The sequence below is a fragment of the Bombina bombina genome, chromosome 6, assembly GCF_027579735.1.
Source record: "Bombina bombina isolate aBomBom1 chromosome 6, aBomBom1.pri, whole genome shotgun sequence".
NCBI lineage: Eukaryota > Metazoa > Chordata > Amphibia > Anura > Bombinatoridae > Bombina > Bombina bombina.
The window spans coordinates 692,555,690-692,580,352 of NC_069504.1; the positions used below are offsets into that span (position 1 = coordinate 692,555,690).

Sequence of the window (24,663 nt, forward strand, 5' to 3'; positions counted from 1 at the left end):
AAGAACTATATATATCCAACAAATATGGTAATCCACTAAACATGCCCTAAAAATAATAATATAATATTTAAATACATAATGAAACCTTAAAAAATTTATTTAAAGGGACAGTCAAGTCCAAAATAAACTTTCATGATTCAGATAGGACATGTAATTTTAAACACCTTTCCAATTAACTTTTATCAACAATTTTGCTTTGTTCTCTTGGAATTCTTAGTTGAAAGCTAAACCTAGGTAGACTAATATGCTAATTTCTTAGACCTTGAAGGCTGCCTCTTATCTGAATGCATTTTTATCGTTTTTCACCACTAGAGGGCATTAGTTCATGTGTGTCATAAAGATAACATTGTGCTCACACATGTGGAGTAACATAGAAGTCAGCACTGATTGGCTAAAATGCAAGTCTGTCAAAAGAACTGAAATAAGGGGGCAGTTTGCAGAGGCTTAGATGCAAGGTGATCACAGAGGTAAAAAGTGTATTATTATAATGTGTAAATGGGTAATTAAGGGATTATCTATCTTTTTAAACAACATAAATTCTGGTGTTGACGGTCGCTTTAATAATCCCGATTCCAGTATCAGCTATAGTTAATCTCTTCCAATAAATGGAATAATAATCGCCAACATTTCTATAACAATAATGTGGTGAAGTGCTATAAACAACCTGCTAAGTGTATATAGCAAATATATAATATTAAATGTATTATGTCTATATAGGCAAAGGATACATCAATTAGTTAAGTAGAAGCAGAAAATACTTTTGGTGCCTTAAAAAGAAAAAGAAAAGTGCAAGGGCATTTGATGAAATATGACTAAATCCTACTCATGTGGGACAGAGCAATACTCGCTCTGTAATATGCACATGCCTGAGTTTATTCAGTCAGGTAAACAGCATTCCTCTCAGAAACAATCTGAAGAAACATTTGGATCAATTTATTCTAACAACATTAAAAATCATTAAAAGTTCCATAATGCAAAACAAACACCTAGATTACGAGTTTTGTGCTAAACAGGGTGCGAAAATAACGCCCAAAAAATTGCGTTATTGCACTTACCATAGCGCTGCCCTTACGAGTCACTGAAAAACCTCCTTGTGGTGTGCGTTATGCAGCGTTAAGCTCCATACCGCACAAAAGCCAAAGACTGAGTTTATGTGTCCGTGCACGCTTTCCCCCATAGACATCAATGGGGAGAAAGTGTTAGAAAAGAACGAACACCTGCGATCGCGGAATGGAGATTGCCTTAACGCAACCCCCATTGATGTCTATGGGGAAAAGAAAGTTACATTTAAACCTAACATAAACCCCTAGTCTAAACACATCTAATCTGCCGCCCCTGACATTGCCGACACTAATAAAAGTTATTTACCCCTATTCGCCACTCCCCGACATCACCAACGCTAATAAAAGTTATTAACCCCTAATCCGCCGCCCCCCAACATCGCTGACACCTAAATAAACCTATTAACCCCTAAATCGCCAGCCCCCACATAGCTAACACTGTAATAAAGTATTAACCCCTAAAATTCCAGCCCCCAACATTGTAACTACTAAACTAAACATATTAACTCCTAAACCGCCCCTACACATTGCAAAACACTAAATTAAACTATTAACCCTTAAACCTAACACCCCCTAACTTTAAATTCAAATTACAATATAACTATCTTTAAACAAATTAAAATGTACCTGTGAAATAAAAAACCCTAAGTTTAAACTACAGGGAGTGCAGAATTATTAGGCAAATGAGTATTTTGACCACATCATCCTCTTTATGCATGTGCATCTCTGTAATGAGAAGGGGTGTGGTCTAATGACATCAACACCCTATATCAGGTGTGCATAATTATTAGGCAACTTCCTTTCCTTTGGCAAAATGGGTCGAAAGAAGGACTTGACAGGCTCAGAAAAGTAAAAAATAGTGAGATATCTTGCAGAGGGATGCAGCACTCTTAAAATTGCAAAGCTTCTGAAGCGTGATCATCGAACAATCAAGCGTTTCATTCAAAATAGTCAACAGGGTCGCAAGAAGCGTGTGGAAAAACAAAGGCGCAAAATAACTGTCCATGAACTGAGAAAAGTCAAGCGTGCAGCTGCCAAGATGCCACTTGCCACCAGTTTGGCCATATTTCAGAGCTGCAACATCACTGGAGTGCCCAAAAGCACAAGGTGTGCAATACTCAGAGACATGGCCAAGGTAAGAAAGGCTGAAAGACGACCACCACTGAACAAGACACACAAGCTTAAACGTCAAGACTGGGCCAAGAAATATCTCAAGACTGATTTTTCTAAGGTTTTATGGACTGATGAAATGAGCGTGAGTCTGGATGAGCCAGATGGATGGGCCCGTGGCTGGATTGGTAAAGGGCAGAGAGCTCCAGTCCGACTCAGACGCCAGCAAGGTGGAGGTGGAGTACTGGTTTGGGCTGGTATTATCAAAGATGAGCTTGTGGGGCCTTTTCGGGTTGAGGATGGAGTCAAGCTCAACTCCCAGTTCTACTGCCAGTTTCTCGAAGACACCTTCTTCAAGCAGTGGTACAGGAAGAAGTCTGCATCCTTCAAGAAAAACATGATTTTCATGCAGGACAATGCTCCATCACACGCGTCCAAGTACTCCACAGCGTGGCTGGCAAGAAAGGGTATAAAAGAAGAAAATCTAATGACATGGCCTCCTTGTTCACCTGATCTGAACCCCATTGAGAACCTGTGGTCTATCATCAAATGTGAGATTTAAAAGGAGGGAAAACAGTACACCTCTCTGGACAGTGTCTGGGAGGCTGTGGTTGCTGCTGCATGCAATGTTGATGGTGAACAGATCAAAACACTGACAGAATCCATGGATGGCAGGCTTTTGAGTGTCCTTGCAAAGAAAGGTGGCTATATTGGTCACTGATTTGTTTTTGTTTTGTTTTTGAATGTCAGAAATGTATATTTGTGAATGTTGAGATGTTATATTGGTTTCACTGGTAAAAATAAATAATTGAAATGTGTATATATTTGTTTTTTTTTAAGTTGCCTAATAATTATGCACAGTAATAGTCACCTGCACACACAGATATCCCCCTAAAATAGCTATAACTAAAAACAAACTAAAAACTACTTCCAAAACTATTCAGCTTTGATATTAATGAGTTTTTTGGGTTCATTGAGAACATGGTTGTTGTTCAATAATAAAATTAATCCTCAAAAATACAACTTGCCTAATAATTCTGCACTCTCTGTATAAATTAACCTAACATAACTATTCTAATAAAATAAAAAAACTACCAACTAAAAACCTAAATTAACAATTTGAAAAAACCTAACACTACGAAAAAAAAGTAACATTACAAAAAATGATAAACACTAAATTACAAGAAATAAAAAACTCTAAGATTTATTAAAAATAAAAAAACAATTACACCTAATCTAATAGCCCTATAAAAATAAAAAGCCCCCCAAAATAAAAACACCCCCTAGACTACAATAAACTACCAATAGCCCTTAAAAGGGCCTTTTGTAGGGCATTGTCCTAAGTTAAACAGCTCTTTTACCTTAAAAAATTACTAAGTCCCCCCTAAAAGCAAACCCCCACCCAATCAACCCCCCAAAATAAAAAAAACCTAACTCTAAAAAATCCTAAGCTACCCATTGCCCCTAAAGGGTCATTTGTATGGGCATTACCCTTAAAAGGGCATTCAGCTATTCTACTGCCGTTAAAAGGGAATTCAGCTCTTTTATAAGTGCCCATCCCTAATCTAAAAAAAAAAACACTAGCCCCATAAAATCTACTCACAGTTCCTGAAGTCCAGACATCCATCTTCATCCAGGTGGCGAAAAGTCTTCATCCAGACGGCGACACCTTTATCCATCTCGGGGACTTCTTCTATCTTCATCCCGGTGTGGGCAGATCGGAGCTATCCTGGAGGGTGATAACATCCTGTGCGGAGTGTCCTCTTAATACGATCACCGCCGTACACTGAAGTTGAATGCAAGGTACCCGTTTCAATATGGCGTACCTTGCATTCCTATTGACTGATTTGATTCTTCAAATTAAAATCAGCCAATGGAATGAGAGATTCTTAAATCCTATTGGCTGTTCAAATCAGCCAATGGGATGAGAGCTACTGAAATCCTATTGGCTGAATTGAACAGGCGCTATGAAAATAATTTTTTTGAGTGCGGAATGGACGTTGCAATACAGGCTAAAATGCTTGTGGTATAGCTATACCGCCAAGACTCGTAATATGCATTCCTGGCCATTCCACGCGCAATAGAGTGTATATTTGTACAGCAAAACTTGTAATCTAGCTGCGAGTAATTTAGTACATTAGATCACTGATATCAATGAGCTTGAATGCAGTTCGGGTGCATGGATGGAAGCGGATTGCAATTATTCATTACTGCTCTTAGGCCTAGATTTAGAGTTGGGCGGTAGCCGTCAAAACCAGCGTTAGAGGCTCCTAACGCTGGTTTTGGGCTACCGCCGGTATTTAAAATCAGTCATTAAAGGGTCTAACGCTCACTTTCCAGCCGCGACTTTTCCATACCGCAGATCCCCTTACGTCAATTGCATATTCTATCTTTTCAATGGGATCTTTCTAACGCCGGTATTTAGAGTCGTGTCTGAAGTGAGCGTTAGAATTCTAACGACAAAACTCCAGCCGCAGAAAAAAGTCAGTAGTTAAGAGCTTTCTGGGCTAATGCCGGTTTATAAAGCTCTTAACTACTGTGCTCTAAAGTACACTAACACCCATAAACTACCTATGTACCCCTAAACCGAGGCCCCCCCACATCGCCGCCACTCGATAAAAATTTTTTAACCCCTAATCTGCCGACCGCCACCTACGTTATACTTATGTACCCCTAATCTGCTGCCCCTAACACCGCCGACCCCTATATTATATTTATTGTTGAAGAAAAAATTAACATCAGACAGCTGTTCCAAATTAATAAGGTTATAATTGTACAATTAAACATGATTACAACAAAAATGACAACAGGTCACTTTACAGTAATACAGAGTGTGTGTGGCGCGCAGCATTAGATTGCAGCAATGTCTCTCTTTTATAGGCCGTGTTCTGTGTTTCTTCACAATAAGCACCTCGTGGTCTTCTTCTTATCTTGTCCATACAAACTTTGGGTGTTACTGTAGCTGAAAATACTTACATTGCATATACAGCAGTTTCTGTACTAGCTGAACTGACAAAAAGAAATGTAACTGTTTAAAAAATATCACTTGTCAGTCCCTTATAACACATAAGTAAAATATATATACAGAATTAAAAATATTTTTCCTTAACATTTCTCACCCTTTTGATAATTTTATTATCACATGTATTACCTTGCGTTTATTATCACGCCATTATTACTTTGTGTTTCTTACTTGACTAACTAATAACCTTCCTACCTGGAAATGACCCCTTAGACAGACTGTATATCACTGAGTATACAGATAAGCTGCATAGACAGTGGGATGCTGAGCCTCCATTCCAGATCTGCCTACATAGTTATCATTTCCTCTAAGCATTCACACATCTTTATTGGTAACACGCAAACACAAAATATGCAATCTCTATCTAAACAGATAACAACAGCAGCCAGAACTGCATCCCTTCACAGGCCTAGGTCCAAATCCTGTAGTAGGCCCAAAGCTGATGAGGTGCAATTGTGGGACCCCCTCGCAGAGATGAGATTCTTCCACCTGTCTCCTAAAATGACTGGAGGGTCTGCAGGGAAGGCAGGTAGCTGAACTAGGTTATCAGTCGGTCATCTCTGTAGCTGTTGTATCATCACCCTAAACAATCCGTATCTTCATCTTTTTCTGCAATGAGAAACACAAATCATTAGCAATTTCCAAACAATTAGGCACTTTAAAATTACTCCTATCACTACCACTATGGGTTTTAAAAGATTTGTAAGCATATTTTTAAACCAGGTTCCAATCGATCCCATCCTTCCTTAGCTATATCTCTAGATCTTTGTTGTAACTCTTTTACTTGTAGTCTCATTAATAATCCCATCCATAATACTAGCATATTTGTTAATTCTATTTGCTAGGTCAATTCCCCAACCTGTCCAGGCAGGAAACTACATCCAGACTTTATCTGCAGATGAGAATAATTCTTACTTATACCTTGTTTAAGGACCATTGGAATAATCTTACAATCTTTCCCAGCCATAGTTGAAACCATCTCATATTGTTATATAACTGAGTTTGACAGGTCCATTCACCATTGTCTGTCTGTTCAAAACAGGCACACCTAGTGGTACACAAAGATTTTAATATTGAACAAAAACACAAACTATTACAATCAGCAGTTCCTGTATCACATGGTACTTCATTAGGTTCCATATTAAATGTTAAAGTAGCATTTCTACAATCTGTTTCCCCCACATATACCTTGGGCAAACTAAATATGCAACCTTTCATGTTTGCTATGTAATTAACATACATTGGCCCAAGACACATTATAGGTATAGAAACTATACCAGCAAGTTTTAAGTATGTACCTTGATCTGAGATAGCATTATGAACAGAGTTATCAATATCTATTTGAACATCATAGCTGTAATCTGTCACATTTAAATCATTCATTGATATCGGTACACCTATTAAAGGGATTCCTTTATGATTGGCAGGAACATGAGAGCATATCCAACAGTCTGTGGCATTCAGTTGCTTGGCGGTTTGTTGGTGTAAAAGCCAGATAGAATTTGTCCGTTTGTCACCCTTCACTGGTATATAGAGGTATAAAACACAAAGAAAAGAGACAAAGAAAAAAACAGGACAGTATATACATTTTGGCAGTTAGTTAACCCTCTTTGTCCCCAGTGGTCTCACCCTTTTGACACAGGTTTTTATCACCTGCCTGGAAGTTCACTTTCTTACAGTGAGAGGCGTGTATCCAGTTTGGTTTCCCTTCCACTTTGACTGAGGTGGGTGTTGTCAGTAACACCTGGAATGGGCCGTCAAACCAGGGCTCTAAGTGTCTCCTCACGTATCTTCGTATCACCACCCAGTCTCCAGGGTGCAGGTGATGAGTTCCAGTTATTTGTTCTGGATCTGGTAATGAAGAGAAAACTTTTCCATGCAAATTAGTCAGTTGCTCATGCAGCTGAACAACATAATCAGTTAGAGAAGCATACTGCCCATGTAAGTCTTGTGGAAAGAAAAGACCTATTAGTGGTCTACCAAAAACAATTTCAAATGGTGAAAGGCCATGCTTTGCCTTTGGGATGTGTCTTTACTGCAAAGAGGGCTACAGGTAAGGCTTGTACCCAAGTAAGTTTTGTCTGCTCACAGATCTTAGCTATTTTATTTCTTAAAACACCATTGGCTCTCTCTCTACTTTCCCAGATGATTAATCTGCAACCCTTTCATCATTTCTGCAAACACTTGCCCAGTAAAATGAGTCCCTCAATCAGATTCTACTGTTTCAGGTAGACCATATCTGCATACAATTTCAGTTATCAGCTTTTTTCTGTTACACCTGCTGTTGCCTTGGCAACTGGCCAGGCCTCCACCCAAGAGGAAAACATGTCTACACACACCAAAACATACTCATACACACCACATTTGGGCAGCTGAATATAGTCTATTTGCAGGTTTTACAAGATGTTTCATCTCCACCTTTGTCACTTTACCTGGAGTGTATTTAGCACACATCATGCATTTCTTGCACCATTCAGTTACAAATTGTGAGACACCTGGTGCAAACCAAAATTTATTAACACTTGCAATCATTCTTGCAATCATTCCCCCTTTGGAAACATGGGAAGGGAGATGAGATAAACTGGCTAAAACAGGATATAGCACTGTAGGTGCACATAATCTACCATCCCCATGTTTCCAAACCTTATTTTCCAGTTTGCAACCAGCATTTTTCCACTTTCAAATTCTCCACACTTGCAAAGGACTGTAGGAGTATCATGAGAGCTGCCTTCTTGGCTGCTTCATCTACCCTATTATTACCCATAGTGATAGGATCTATTGCTCGCTGATGTGCCTTTATTTTCATAACAACTATAGCTCTTTTGAGAACGCTGCGGTCTGTTCCAGTGTCCACCAAACACTTCACAAAATGGTATGGCATGTCAGAGAGGGTCAGGCGAACAAAGGCATCACCCCCTCTGCTCTCAGGCATGATTGGTAGCACTGGAAGCCCAGTCCATCAAATGTTCTCCCACAGTTATAACATTTACCTTTTCTGGGTTCCCCCTCATTTATCCCTTAAACTATTTCTATTGGGGTTTCCCAGGGGCACATACTGGCATTACCCTTAGTGTTTCCTTTTTCTATACTTCTTTGTTTCTTTGTATTGAGCTCGCTAAGCTCATTAGTGTTGGGACTGATTTATCTCACCAATCAGAATGGGCGGAAACCAATTGAGAAACCAATTTATCATGGATTTCTTTATTCAGTCCTGACACCAATGTGGCAGTGAGCTTTTTTCCCATACCTTAGTCATCAAGGTTACCTCCCCTTGGGGCATATACATCTTGACATCAGGTGGTATTGGGCACATAAGATACTACAGTCAAAACTGGGGACACTAATAATTTTCCCCAGCAATACTAAAACCCAACAGTTTCCTTTTATTACTTAGAACATGCAGTTTTAAACAATTTTCCATTTCATGTCTATTAGCAAAATATCATTATTCACTTGATATTCTTTATTAAAGGATCAGCAAGGCACCACTGGTAGTCAGCTGAACACATCAGGTAAACCAAAGAAAAGGTCCATCTATGTGCAGCCTACAATCAACAGCTAGCTCCCAGTAATGCATTCCTCCTCCCAAACCTACCTAGAAAAACATACATATATACACATATAAATACATCCATACATCCATACACATATACACACATATACAGCGTATACATACACATAGATATACATACACATACATATATGCATATACATATACAGCACACATGTACAGACTGTGACATAAATATTCACACTCACAAGCATGTATTTACTATCAAATACACTCACTGACAAACTGGCACACAGATTCTACACACTCTACAAAAAAAAAAATGCACACAAACCCCAGGACTAGGGCACATAGTCCACAAGGCCTTGGCGTGCAGTCACAAATGGCAATAGACATCCAATTGCCAATGCCCACATACAATCAGACCCACAACCAAATATCTAACCTTTTAAATGCAAGGGCTACCATTAGTAACCAAATAACTTTCAGGGGGGTAAGTACTAGTGGTCTAGCAGTAGTGAAAATACTTGAGTAGTAAAATTGTAATTACCAATAAAGTAACTAGCAAATCAGACCTCTTAAAAATTCACTACTAGAATCTTGTATATATTGTAATTTATATTAATTCTACTGCAAAGATATCACTATGATCATAATGTACAAAGGGACAATGTATGGCTATTGCAGTGTCACTTATGCAAGTCACAGTAGTGCTGGCCTTTTAAAACTCCAGTTAACCCATATAAATACCAAGGAGAAATGTAAAAGCCCTAAATGCCCCCAAGCATAGCATACACTCTTATGTATTTTAATGGAAGACTTGCATATGTGTGTGTACAAAACATACATAATCTTACACTTAATTCAGTTGAACAAAAAGTTTCTAGCAGCACATAAAGTCTAGGACAAAAAAGGGTTAAAAAAAAAAACAACAACAAAAATTGTTCTGCTCTGTGCTGGAGGAAGGGGGGTTGGAAGCCCCCGCCCAGAACTGCAGCTGTAGCACACATACTTTGTCTTCTACAGAAAAAAATACATTGGGCTGTTTCTGATAGGATTCTACAGTTATTTTTATAGAGATTTTCCTAGTGGAATAATTCAAAGGTTCCCCCTTTGGAAACCCAACATCCATTCCCTTAGTCAACTTGCACCATTCAGGCAGATGCCAGCTGACCCACATACTATATTCTTTATGCATTTCCTCCTGTGGGCTATTGAGGAAATTTTGGACGTCCATTGCTTAAGGATGACCTCATGTCACCCTTTCTAAGAATCGTTTCTCATAACCCAGTTATGATGGAGGGGACTCTTACCCTTCTCTCTCGACTCTTAGCAATACTGTGGCTGTCAGGGAAAGTCCCACACTATAAATCCCACACTATAAATCCCATACTAAAAATCCCTCCAAATTTTCCAACAAACCCAAATAATAAACAGTAGGGAGACAAATCCTAAAAGAACTTGGCCTCTGATATCATCAAAATCAAACCATGCTAGGGGACTTACAGCAACAGTTTTATAGATCATTAGAGACAAGTCTGCTACAGCTCAGGGATGCGCCCTTCAGTATAGGAGTGTGCAAACTCAAAGCCAAGAGGTGATCAAAAGATCAGAATTCGCCCTTGTTCTCTGGGAATAGCACTATGCCCAATAGCAGCAATGGACTGAAGCTGAACTTAATCAACGATGTCCATAGGCCGAGCATAGGGGGTACCCAGAGACTTTGTACTGACAGACCAAGGTTGACTAGTAAGGAATTCTGCAGCTACCCACACTTAACCTTCTATTGTTTGCTGTACAGACAATTTTAGTAACAGTTTACGTTTACTTAACAAACACAGAAAATAGAAAACATTTGTCTCTGAGGACAGTAGAATCCTCTTACTTAACACACTACTGCTCCCACTTGCTTTCTCCGCAGAGGGGCGTCTTGGAGCAGTACATTCACACGCTGTAAAGGACCTCTTACACTCACACATTCATAACAAAAGATGTTAAAACATAAAGCATAAAATACAACTGTCTCAGGTTCTTGGGAGTTTGTACTCACGACAGGACAGAGGGTTTAGGAATCAGAGGATAGGAGAGCAATTTGAGAAACAAAGGTTCTCACCTTTTTGGCGCCTGTGGTCTCCTGTCCTCATAGTTCCAGTCCTGGCTCCGTCCACAATCGCTTTCAAACTCCCGGGTTTCGGCACCAAATTGTTGAAGAAAAAATTAACATCAGACAGCTGTTCCAAATTAATAAGGTTATAATTGTACAATTAAACATGATTACAACAAAAATGACAACAGGTCACTTTACAGTAACACAGAGTGTGTGTGGCGCGCAGCATTAGATTGCAGCAATGTCTCTCTTTTGTAGGCCGTGTTCGGTGTTTCTTCACAATAAGCACCTCGTGGTCTTCTTCTTATCTTGTCCATACAAACTTTGGGTGTGACTGTAGCTGAAAATACTTACTTTGCATATACAGCAGTTTCTGTACTAGCTGAACTGACAAAAAGAAATGTAACTGTTTAAAAAATATCACTTGTCAGTCCCTTATAACACATAAGTAAAATATATATACAGAATTAAAAATATTTTTCCTTAACATTATTAACCCCTAACCTGCCCCCCACAACGTCGCCACCAGCTACCTACAATAATTAACCCCTAATCTGCCGACCGCAAAGCGCTGCTACCTACGTTATCCTTATGTACCCCTAATCTGCTGCCCCTAACACCGCCGACCCCTATATTATATTTATTAACCCCTAATCTGCCCCCCTCAACGTCGCCTCCACCTGCCTACACTTATTAACCCCTAATCTGCCGAGGGGACTGCACCGCTACTATAATAAAGTTATTAACCCCTAATCCGCCTCACTCCCGCCTCAATAACCCTATAATAAATAGTATTAACCCCTAATCTGCCCTCCCTAACATCGCCGACACCTAACTTCAATTATTAACCCCTAATCTGCCGACCGAATCTCGCCGCTACTGTAATAAATGGATTAACCCCTAAAGCTAAGTCTAACCCTAACACTAACACCCCCCTAAGTTAAATATAATTTAAATCTAACGAAATAAATTAACTCTTATTAAATAAATTATTCCTATTTAAAGCTAAATACTTACCTGTAAAATAAACCCTAATATAGCTACAATATAAATTATAATTATATTATAGCTATTTTAGGATTTATATTTATTTTACAGGTAACTTTGCATTTATTTTAACCAGGTACAATAGCTATTAAATAGTTAAGAACTATTTAATAGCTAAAATAGTTAAAATAATTACAAAATTACCTGTAAAATAAATCCTAACCTAAGTTACAATTAAACCTAACACTACATGATCAATAAATTAATTAAATAAAATACCTACAATTACCTACAATTAAACCTAACACTACACTATCAATAAATTTATTAAATACAATATCTACAAATAAATACAATGAAATAAACTAACTAAAGTACAAAAAATAAAAAAGAACAAAGTTACAAAAAATAAAAAAATATTTACAAACATTAGAAAAATATTACAACAATTTTAAACTAATTACATCTACTCTAAGCCCCCTAATAAAATAACAAAGCCCCCCAAAATAAAAAAATGCCCTACCCTATAAAAAAATGCCCTACCCTATAAATCCTAAAATAGCTATAATATAATTATAATTTATATTGTAGCTATATTAGGGTTTATTTTACAGGTAAGTATTTAGCTTTAAATAGGAATAATTTATTTATTAAGAGTTAATTTATTTCGTTAGATTTAAATTATATTTTATTTAGGGGGTGTTAGGGTTAAAGTTAGATTTAAATTTAGAGGTTAATAAATTTATTAGAGTAGCGGTGAGCTCCTGTCGGCAGATTAGGGGTTAATACTTGAAGTTAGGTGTCGGCAATGTTAGGGAGGGCAGATTAGGGGTTAAAACTATTTATTGTAGGGTTATTGAGGCGGGAGTGAGGCGGATTAGGGGTTAATACATTTATTATAGTAGCGCTCAGGTCCGGTCGGCAGATTAGGGGTTAATAAGTGTAGTTAGGTGGAGGCGACGTTGGGGGCGGCAGATTAGGGGTTAATAAATATAATATATGGGTCGGCGATGTTAGGGCAGCAGATTAGGGGTACATAGGTATAATGTAGGTAGCGGCGGTGTACGGAGCGGCAGATTAGGGGTTAAAAATAATATGCAGGGGTCAGCGATAGCGGGGGCGGCAAATTAGGGGTTAATAAGTGTAAGGTTAGGGGTGTTTAGACTCGGGGTACATGTTAGAGTGTTAGGTGCAGACGTAGGAAATGTTTCCACATAGAAAACAATGGGGCTGCGTTAGGAGCTGAACGCGGCTTTTTTGCAGGTGTTAGGTTTTTTTTCAGCTCAAACAGCCCCATTGTTTTCTATGGGGGAATCGTGCACGAGCACGTTTTTGAAGCTGGCCGCGTCCGTAAGCACCGCTGGTATCGAGAGTTGAAGTTGCGGTATATATGCTATACGCTCCTTTTTTGGAGCCTAACGCAGCCATTCTGTGAACTCTAAATACCAGCGGTATTTAAAAGGTGCGGCCAGAAAAAAAGCGCGCGTAGCTAACGCACCCCTTTGGCCGCAGAACTCTAAATCTAGGCGTTAGCTTTTTTTAAAGGGATATTACAGACAAAATTGGAAAACACGTGGGTGCATTTCGGTATTGAACAGAAGCAATTTTGTAATATACATGCATTAGCAAAAATGTTTCTAATAAAAACTATAGCTGTTTCAAAAGTATATTTAAGTATGAACCGTGCACCAGCATTTTAAACACAACACTTGCTCAGAGACCCTAAAGTGCTTGTACCATCTGATAATGACTCAATTTGTTAATTGCTTACATGATACAAGCCCCACTGATAATCTGAGCAGCTGCTGTATTTAAAATGTGGGTGCATTGACAATATCTAGCTATGCTTCACATGCACGTGCAGAGAAAAATACTAACACTAAAACAGTGATAACTTTTACTAGAAGCATTTTTGCCAATACATGTATTTAGCAAATATGTTTCTATTCAAAGATGTAATAAATCTATGCGCATTTAAATTTTGACTGGGATGTCCCTTTAAGTGCAACTCATAAGGAGGGGCTGAGCTAGTGACTAGCAATAGTTGGTAGTAGAGACATATACCATATGTCATTTAGACTACAATCTCCATCTGTCTTCTGTATCCCCCCCGTGTATCTCCCTAATAAAGTAAGGTTCACATAAATGATTGGCTAACTCTATTTACAGATTAATTAAATTACATTTCTGCCAATAAACTATGATTTAGCAGTCAGCATAGTTTTCTGTCACACAATGGTGCTGTTCTTTAACTATAATAGGTAAATTTATTTTTGTAAATGTATTCTTAAAAACAAGTAATGTATTTCTGTTTGACTCTCAGCCAAGATTGATATATAAGAGACGTTCTTGAACCATATAGGAAAAACATGGGATTTATACCAATAGTATGATGATAGGAATCAATCAACTATGTATGGGACCTTGTAAAGCTAAATTAAAATTTATAAAATAAATTATTTTGTTAAAGAACAAAAACTTTCAAATAATCCATTATTTATGTACAAGCAATTCTAGTTAATTTCTACATATTTTAAAAAAATACAAACAGATTAATATACAGTTTAGCAGAGAACCAGGCACAAAATAATGTTTAAAAACCAAAAAATGGGAGAGTCAATTTTATTAGGCGCCAAACGGTGTAAGCCCAGGACCATGTCAAGGTCTCTCCCCTCGTTAGCCCCTAACCAGTAATAGAAAACACAGAAATGGACTTCACTCTCAGAATGGAGAGGATACACATCCTAAATCACTGTAAACTTCACAGCCCTGTATAATTACAGACAACTGTATAGTTCCCACAAAGTCAAGCAGTTAACCCCTGAACAGCCTGGGTGACAGACCTATAGGGAAACTTACAAAAACTATCAGAAAACCTGGCACTCTCTAGCAAGAAATCCCAAATTGGAAAACAGCACACTTTAAGGTATGGGGCATGGAAAAAGGCTTGCCAGGTCTCAATAGAAATACAGTATTCATGCAATTTACAGCCTCCAAAGGATTAAAAAAGACCTTTATTTCTTATAAGCTGGATCAATCAGTACAAACACAATGTTTTCTCTTAGTCATGTAAGGTTTAGCCCAGGACCATGTCTCTTGCCCCTTCTGGGTCCATAATCATCAGCTGCACAATGCATACTTTCAAACAAACACACTAGGAACCACCCAGGGTGACACCGGCATTTGTAATTTCCTTAAGTACATACAAAACATAGTAATAAACCACACTCTCAGACTAGACAGGGTACACATCCTAAGTAACTGTAAACTCTACAGCCTTGAATACTTAAAGACAGCTGTGTAGTTCCCAGCAACACATAAATGTGTAGCTAAATATAGAGTGGATCCCAATTTGTCGTATGTTAGCTCCCGAACACGATTTTTGATTACCGGACAAATTTGGAGACTATTTTCTTGAGTGATCACAATGCTATATCGTATAAAAACCCACTCCAGTGAATGCATTTTCTAACAGAAAAGCTTATGAAAGGTGTTTTTTGAGTGTTAACTACTATTTTTCTAAATAGAAACTGGCAGGTCTCCCAAAACTGACCAATACAATAAAGATCTTTTCATGTAACCCCTTTGTTCACTTGGCAAGGAAAATATTTTTTTGCATTTGTAACATTAAAAAATTGAGTATAAAAGAATTAACACCTTATTTAACATATATGCAAAACAAAACAGTATCTAAATTTGGGATATAAGAGACATTGTGTATATCACAACCACTTCCATATTTTCATATAAATCCCAACAATAAAAAATAAAAACATATGCCAGAGTACCAGAGGAGGTGATCTATATCAAATTGGTCTAATGAATCTAATAGTAAACAACATATAGCACACTGGTGCAGCAGGCTCTCATATGCGCTTATATTGAAAAATCCTCTTAATCAAGATTACACGGCTACCGCACTCGATCCTCTTATTAGAGGTAATGTTCATACACAATCGTATATCAACACGTATCCAGTATCATATCCGTGCACACAGTCATATCTTAATATCAAAATATAATTTGTAAAGACCTAGTTTACACTATATGAGATATATTAACACAACCCCCTCGGGCCCGCCCACCGATGCATTTTGTCACTCTCAACTTGACTTTGTCAGGGTCAGACGTCATAGTTTATATTTACAATGGTTGTCAAGGTAACTACATTATTAATCTGCGGAAGTGTTTAACCGCAGTAGCAGGGCTTGTGTTTATAGATCGTAAAAGGATTCACAAATGTCCACTTATATTTAGCAAATATAAAAACATTCTTTTGATTAGGTATTATTATTTATCATTTAGTTCTCACTGTTGTTATTCACAGATGGAGTTATGTAATGTGCACATTATACAGGCATTTAGTGTGTTTTATTCCCATCATCGGCTTTTAGAATCATTATTTATAATCCATCACTATTTTATTATCAGTCATTTTAAATACTTATTTACTTTCCTCATATTTCAAATACATATTTCATTTCCCCACATTTATAATAGAGAATCCGTTTTCCGCAACTACTACCTATTTTAAAATCAACTATGTGTGTATTAAGGGATAATATTTAAAAAGAGAATATATCGTCTTAATAATATCAGTGATGGTTTCATATCATGTTAATGAATATATATATATATATATATATATATATATATATATATATATATATATATATATATATGTTATTTCCAATATCCAGCTGTCTTGTCTTCAAAGAAAGCATTTAATTCATGTATCCATTTATATTCTTTTTGAAGTAACAATTTTTTGATGTTTCCTTTTTGTCATTTGTGCTTTATTTGTTCAATTTTAAAAAAAATGGATATCATATTTATCTGGATGTTTTTTGTTCATATATTGCGCATTTGGGACAGGATGTCCCCATTTTATGTCGCCCTTGTGTTCCAAAACTCTAGTTTGTAGCTCTTGTTTCATTTCTCCTACATAGATTAGGCCCATTTCTCAACAGCCGGGCCGCGACATACCCTCCAGACACTCGCTCTGACAGGCCCCCCTTTACACAGCTCCGAAATTTCGGACGGTCCTGTTAGAGTGCCACTGCGCATGTCTGTTTGCACAGTGTGAGCGGGTAGCGGCGCACTGTGAGTAGCGGTGTGCAGTGTGCAGAGACTGTGAGTAGCGGCGTGCAGAGCGTGAAGCATCAGCTCACAGATAAGGAAGTCCACTGACACCAATGACATATAATTATGGCCACTGACACTAATGTGTATATTTAGATCCCATTGACACCAATGTGTATGTGTAAACTGTGTGTACTGACACCAATGTGTATGTGTACTATATGTATATATCTATATATATATATATATATATATATATATATATATATATATATATATATACATATATATATCTCCCATTGAAACCAATGTGTATGTGTAAACTGTATATATATATATATATATATATATATATATATATATGGATCACACTGACACCAATGAATTAGCATATAATTAATCCGCTGTAATATATATATTATAATTATATGATAGTTCAGTGGTGTCAGTGGGATTCATATGCAATATATATATTTATATATATATATATATATTTTACAGTGGGTTAATTTTTTGATAATTCATTGGTGTCAGTGCGATATTTATATAGATCCCACTGGCACCCAATTATTATTACATAATTAAACCACTGTAAACCATATATATACTGTATATATATATATATATATATATATATATATATATATATATATATATATATATATATATATATATATATATATATATATATATATATATATTTATACAGGGAGTGCAGAATTATTAGGCAAATGAGTATTTTGACCACATCATCCTCTTTAGGCATGTTGTCTTACTCCAAGCTGTATAGGCTCGAAAGCCTACTACCAATTAAGCATATTAGGTGATGTGCATCTCTGTAATGAGAAGGGGTGTGGTCTAATGACATCAACACCCTATATCAGGTGTGCATAATTATTAGGCAACTTCCTTTCCTTTGGCAAAATGGGTCAAAAGAAGGACTTGACAGGCTCAGAAAAGTCAAAAATAGTGAGATATCTTGCAGTGGGATGCAGCACTCTTAAAATTGCAAAGCTTCTGAAGCGTGATCATCGAACAATCAAGCGTTTCATTCAAAATAGTCAACAGGGTCGCAAGAAGCGTGTGGAAAAACCAAGGCGCAAAATAACTACCCATGAACTGAGAAAAGTCAAGCGTGCAGCTGCCAAGATGCCACTTGCCACCAGTTTGGCCATATTTCAGAGCTGCAACATCACTGGAGTGCCCAAAAGCACAAGGTGTGCAATACTCAGAGACATGGCCAAGGTAAGAAAGGCTGAAAGACGACCACCACTGAACAAGACACACAAGCTGAAACGTCAAGACTGGGCCAATAAATATCTCAAGACTGATTTTTCTAAGGTTTTATGGACTGATGAAATGAGAGTGAGTCTTGATGGGCCAGATGGATGGGCCCGTGGCTGGATTGGTAAAGGGCAGAGAGCTCCAGTCCGACTCAGACGCCAGCAAGGTGGAGGTGGAGTACTGGTTTGGGCTGGTATCATCAAAGATGAGCTTGTGGGGCCTTTTCGGGTTGAGGATGGAGTCAAGCTCAACTCCCAGTCCTACTGCCAGTTTCTGGAAGACACCTTCTTCAAGCAGTGGTACAGGAAGAAGTCTGCATCCTTCAAGAAAAACATGATTTTCATGCAGGACAATGCTCCATCACACGCGTCCAAGTACTCCACAGCATGGCTGGCAAGAAAGGGTATAAAAGAAGAAAATCTAATGACATGGCCTCCTTGTTCACCTGATCTGAACCCCATTGAGAACCTGTGGTCCATCATCAAATGTGAGATTTACAAGGAGGGAAAATAGTACACCTCTCTGAACAGTGTCTGGGAGGCTGTGGTTGCTGCTGCACGCAATGTTGATGGTGAACAGATCAAAACACTGACAGAATCCATGGATGGCAGGCTTTTAAGTGTTCTTGCAAAGAAAGGTGGCTATATTGGTCACTGATTTGTTTTTGTTTTGTTTTTGAATGTCAGAAATGTATATTTGTGAATGTTGAGATGTTATATTGGTTTCACTGGTAAAAATAAATAATTGAAATGGGTATATATTTGTTTTTTGTTAAGTTGCCTAATAATTATGCACAGTAATAGTCACCTACACACACAGATATCCCCCTAAAATAGCTATAACTAAAAACTACTTCCAAAACTATTCAGCTTTGATATTAATGAGTTTTTTGGGTTCATTGAGAACATGGTTGTTGTTCAATAATAAAATTAATCCTCAAAAATACAACTTGCCTAATAATTCTGCACTCCCTGTATGTGTGTGTGTGGATATATATTTGTATATATATATATATATATATATATATATATATATATATATATATATATATATATATATATATATATATATATATATATATACCCACTCCCAATGCTTACTGGGCCCTGGACAGGTCCAGTTAAAACTTACCGGGCCTTGAGGTCACTTAGGTTGAGAACCACTGGATTAGTGGGCATCCGCACATAGCTACATAGATTACCATCTTGGATCTACAATTAAGGAAAAATGTCATTTCATATCGATTCCCAGTCTTTGGATGAAGAAAGTACTTTTGGGGGCCATATTTCTGCACGCTTTACAATGACCACATTTAAAGAAACCCTTTGTAGCATTTAACCACGTTCGTGGCTGTGATGCTGCAAAGTGAATATTGGTAAGGATATCTTTTAAATTCTGCAATCTTCTATTGTTAATCAAAGGCCTCTCTTCTGCAATAACCTCTTTCAGGTCTGGATCATCCTGAAGTACATGACAATTTTTTTTTTTCAAAGATGTTCCGAACTTTATTGTTTTTTTGTTTTTTTTATTGAGGTTTAAATAACACATACAAGTAGAAAATAGAAACATCATACAGTTTCAAATGTACAATAGTCATTAGCATCTCAATATAACATGCCTGAGTTAAACAGAATCACAGAGTGGGTTTGTATAGCCGTATAATATTTGTACATTGGAAAAACCTCAGTTTTGAATATCCACAGAAGAAATATCCCTTTATATGGTAATTGATAATGGTAAATGATAACTGGTTTCCCCTGGGGAAAGTACATCTACTGCTCTTGGAACAGAATTAGAGAGGGGATTATGAGGGATTATGAGTAAAAGGACCACTTACGGGTCCATGTTAAATGATGGACAAACATAATAGCATTAACAACAACAACAATGGAGCCAACAGTATTGCTCATTCAGAGGGACCTTATGAGCTAAGAGTAGACTATAGGTTCTTGGTAGGTCATAAAATGAGGATGAATATGAATAATTATTTATAAACCTTTAGTTTTTACATAAAAGCAGTTATGCATGTATTCAAGGACACAATATGGTGCTGCATCTCCCTATATCTCAAGTTATACAAACAATTTTAGGGGAGGTGGGATAATGTAGTATACAATGTATTTTAAGAAATGAGCCTTTGCCCATTAATACTTTTGTGGGTGGTCTTTAATAAACAACTAAGATGTGCCGTCTCGGCCACAGACAGCACCCAACCATAATTGGGTATATGAAAATGACCATCAAGCCTTAAGTAAATCCCCAAAAGCAATGTATGGTGAACAAAGACCTGAACTATGATAGGGCATCATAAGAAGTATGGACATCATTGAGGTGTTGGTATAGGTTTCTACCAACTCACGTATCCATATAGAGATGAGGTGCTATTAGATGTACTATGGGTTTGAACTTTATACAGGTGCAATCATATAGTTTAGGAAGATAATGAGCTACTCCTAAGAGGGTATCAAAGCTATGGCACTAGGGTTAGAGCAATATCCCTTTTATGTCAGTTGTGAGTAATCATTACAGTATTTGGTTATGAATAGACTCACTCATAATAAAATAGTAGATCAGTTGAGGGAGAACGGTGATATTAGCTATGTAAAAACACACCTAATTGTCAAAAGTGATAGTTATCATTTTAAGTTATCCAGTTAGGTTTGAAAACTACCTTCTATAAGCTTATTACAATGAGATAGTATAGCCTAATGCATCTACAGCTCATAACAGGTTTAATGCAGATTAAATAGCTTATATATACTGTATATATGTCGTCATTATCTAATGGGTCAACTGGCTATTAAAGCTATGGGGATCACAAAACCCTGCATGTAGTTATAGAATAGATGAAACAATATGCAATACAATAGTGGGTATATGAAAGCAATCTTTAGCAATTATTAAAATCACACAAGGTAATCTAAAACATAGGAGTTTATAGGTTTCTTATAGCAGATACCTAGAAAACTGTCACTAAGCTGCAGGCTCTAACTAACCCACTATTAACCCTTGATAGTCATTGGCCATATATGAGCTGGAGGGAGCCCAACCTAGCGAATATTGTAAGTGCTAAAATATGAGTACACTGTGGAGTTTTGGACCATCAGAAATCGGATCAAAAGTCTTCATATAGAGGTCCAGTAAAAGAACGCATTACCCCAAGTAAAATTCATTGTGTAGCGGAGCTGCAGCCAGCGTTAGCCCACTCCGGACTTGCAGAATCCAAATACAAGCAGAGTCCCTTCAGTGGTCAGCAGGCCTTCACGGTGGATCAAATCTATAGTATAGTTGTCATGATCACTTGTGCAAGGTCGTAGGCAAAGGTTTGAGCAGGCATCCGTCTCCCCAATCGACTTTTCATCAGACACTGATGCAGCTCCAATCCTAATAACAGCGCACCCACATTGACATCCACCTCCGCATCGGCAAGCATATCGGGGGTCAGAATCCCTCCACAAGCTGGAGCATTCAATGTAACAGCAGACCTCCTCTCTCAGGCTACTCTGCACTCTGACCGATCCGCCAGCGGCCTCCAACTCTGGAACACTGTGATCTTGTATAGAAGGGTATGTTGCCTTTTTTCCCATAGTGTCAAGTATCTCCAAAGTCTTAGGTTGATTAGGGCTCATTTCATCTTGTATTTCCCTCTGCTTTAATAATTCAGGGTCTAGTGTCTTAGAGTTACCTACACTTCGCCCCTCTGCATAGAGATGGTCCTCCATATGAATAAGGCATTCTTGTAGTAGATGGTCTAGAGCCGTCAGAAAAGCTTGTTGCATAGGCTCCATTGTAGAATTAATCTTAAATTGTCCAGTTATAGCCGAACTGGTTTGGTAACCCAGGGACCTGAGGGGGGTATATGTGCGGCAGCCATAACAACACAAACAATCAGGCTTATGAGTATGGCCTCTCGACCTCGTGGCTGGTCGTTGTGGAGTTAGCTGAGGAACATAGGCATGGTATGGTATTCCCAGACTCTTCTCAAGTCATGTAAGGTATTACAGCTTAGAATAGTAATATAGAATAGGTAAATTGTAGAAAATAATTCTAAAAAAGTTGGTTGAGTCCAGGAGCTCAGCATACACACGTCCTGCCGCAACAGCTGTAGGCTCTGCCCCCCCCAAAACTTTATTGTTTTTATCATCATAGGTGCCTATAATTCTGATGGTATTGTTCTGGGATCTCTCATTCTTACTATTGATCTTAGCATCAGTTAGTAATAAATACCTATCAGATTCCTTTGGTCTCTGGCATGCTTTTATGAGACATCTATTTTGGTAACCTCTCTCTCCAAATGTCTTTCTAAGTTCTTGTGCCTCATTTTCAAAATCTTCTTTTGTGCTACAGTTTCTTTTTGCCTTCAAATATTGCCCTATTGGAAGTCCCAATTTTTGGCTTTCGGGATGAAACTCCCCCATTTTAAAAGACTGTTGTAGATGTAGTTTTTACATATAGCTTGGAATTTAGTGATCCATCATCTTCTTTACACATAAAGAAATCCAGAAATTGAATCATTCTGTCATCAATTGTATGGGTATATTTTATACCAAATGTGTTATTATTTAGCCAACTCATAAATTGATCAAAATCATTTATAGTACCAGTCCATAATATTAGCACATCATTGATGTAGCGAATATAAAGATCCATTTATTGCATATGTGGATTTTCATCTTGATTTAAAGTGCTGATATGTTCAAACCATCAAAGAAACAAATTTGCATGTCGGGGCACAGCATGTGCCCATAATTGTGCCTTTTTTTTTAAATATACTTTTCTATTGAACAGAAAATAGTTATGTTCCAAAACAAATTCCAAAAGTTCCAAAATAAATTAATTATGTGTACTACCTCTTGGATTCACAGTTTTTAAAAAATATCTGATTGCCTTTATACTCATATTATGTTCAATGTTGGAGTATAAACTTTCTACATCAATGCTTGCCAATAGTGGTACACTTTGGAATTTGTTTTGAAACACAACTATTTTCTGTTCAATAAACAATTATATTTACAAAAAAGAGGCACAGCTATGGGCACATGCTTTCCCCCGACATATGCAAATTTGTTTATTGGATGGATTGAAAAAATCAGTACTTTAAATCAAGATGAAAAACCATATATCCAATATATTGATCTTTATGTTTGCTACATCGATGCTGTGCTAATTTTATGGACTGGTAATTAGAAATAATTTTGATCAATTAATAAGCTGGCTAAATAATAATACTTTTGGTATGAAATATACCCTTACAATTGATGGGAGAGATCGATTCCATTTTTGCATTTATTGAGCCATAAAGAAAATGACGGATCACTAAATTCCAAGCTATATAGGAAAAGTACATCTACCAACAGTCTTTTAAAATGGGAGAGTTTCCATCCCAAAAGCCAAAAATTGTGAATTCCAATGGCAATATTTAAGGGCAAAAATAAACTGTACCACAGAAAAAGATTTTGGCCTAGATTTAGAGTTGGGCGGTAGCCGTCAAAACCAGCGTTAGAGGCTCCTAACGCGGGTTTTTACCGCCCTCTGGTATTTGGAGTCAGTCATTAAAGGGTCTAACGCTCACTTTTCAGCCGCAACTTTTCCATACCGCAGATCCCCTTACATCAATTGCGTATCCTATCTTTTCAATGGGATCTTTCTAACTCCGGTATTTAGAGTCGTGGCTGAAGTGAACGTTAGAAATCTAACGACAAAACTCCAGCCGCAGAAAAAAGTCAGTAGTTAAGAGCTTTCTGTGCTAACGCCGGTTTATAAAGCTCTTAACTACTGTGCTCTAAAGTACACTAACTCCCATAAACTACCTATGTACCCCTAAACCGAGGTCCCCCCACATCGCCGCCACTCGATTACATTTTTTAACCCCTAATCTGCCGACCGCCACCTACGTTATCCTTATGTACCGCTAATCTGCTGCCCCTAACACCGCCGACCCCTATATTATATTTATTAACCCCTAACCTGCCCCCCACAACGTCGCCGCCAGCTACCTACAATAATTAACCCCTAATCTGCCGACCGCCACCTACGTTATCCTTATGTACCCCTAATCTGCTGCCCCTAACACCGCCGACCCTTATATTATATTTATTAGCCCCTAATCTGCCCCCCTCAACGTCGCCTCCACCTGCCTACACTTATTAACCCCTAATCTGCAGAGCGGATCTCACCGCTACTATAATAAAGTTATTAACCCCAAATCCGCCTCACTCCCGCCTCAATAACCCTATAATAAATAGTATTAACCCCTAATCTGCCCTCCCTAACATCACCGACACCTAACTTCAATTATTAACCCCTAATCTGCCGACCGAATCTCGCCGCTACTGTAATAAATGGATTAACCCCTAAAGCTAAGTCTAACCCTAACCCTAACACCCCCCTAAGTTAAATATAATTTAAATCTAACGAAATAAATTAACTCTTATTAAATAAATTATTCCTATTTAAAGCTAAATACTTACCTGTAAAATAAACCCTAATATAGCTACAA

The 24,663-nt window shown here is 37.7% G+C and overlaps 1 protein-coding gene across 1 annotated transcript in view; it reads left to right on the forward strand.

Annotated features, from left to right (window-relative positions):
* Positions 1 to 24,663, forward strand: part of LOC128663454 (uncharacterized) — a 552,883-nt gene that overhangs the window by 383,686 nt on the left and 144,534 nt on the right. The window lies entirely within an intron of this gene.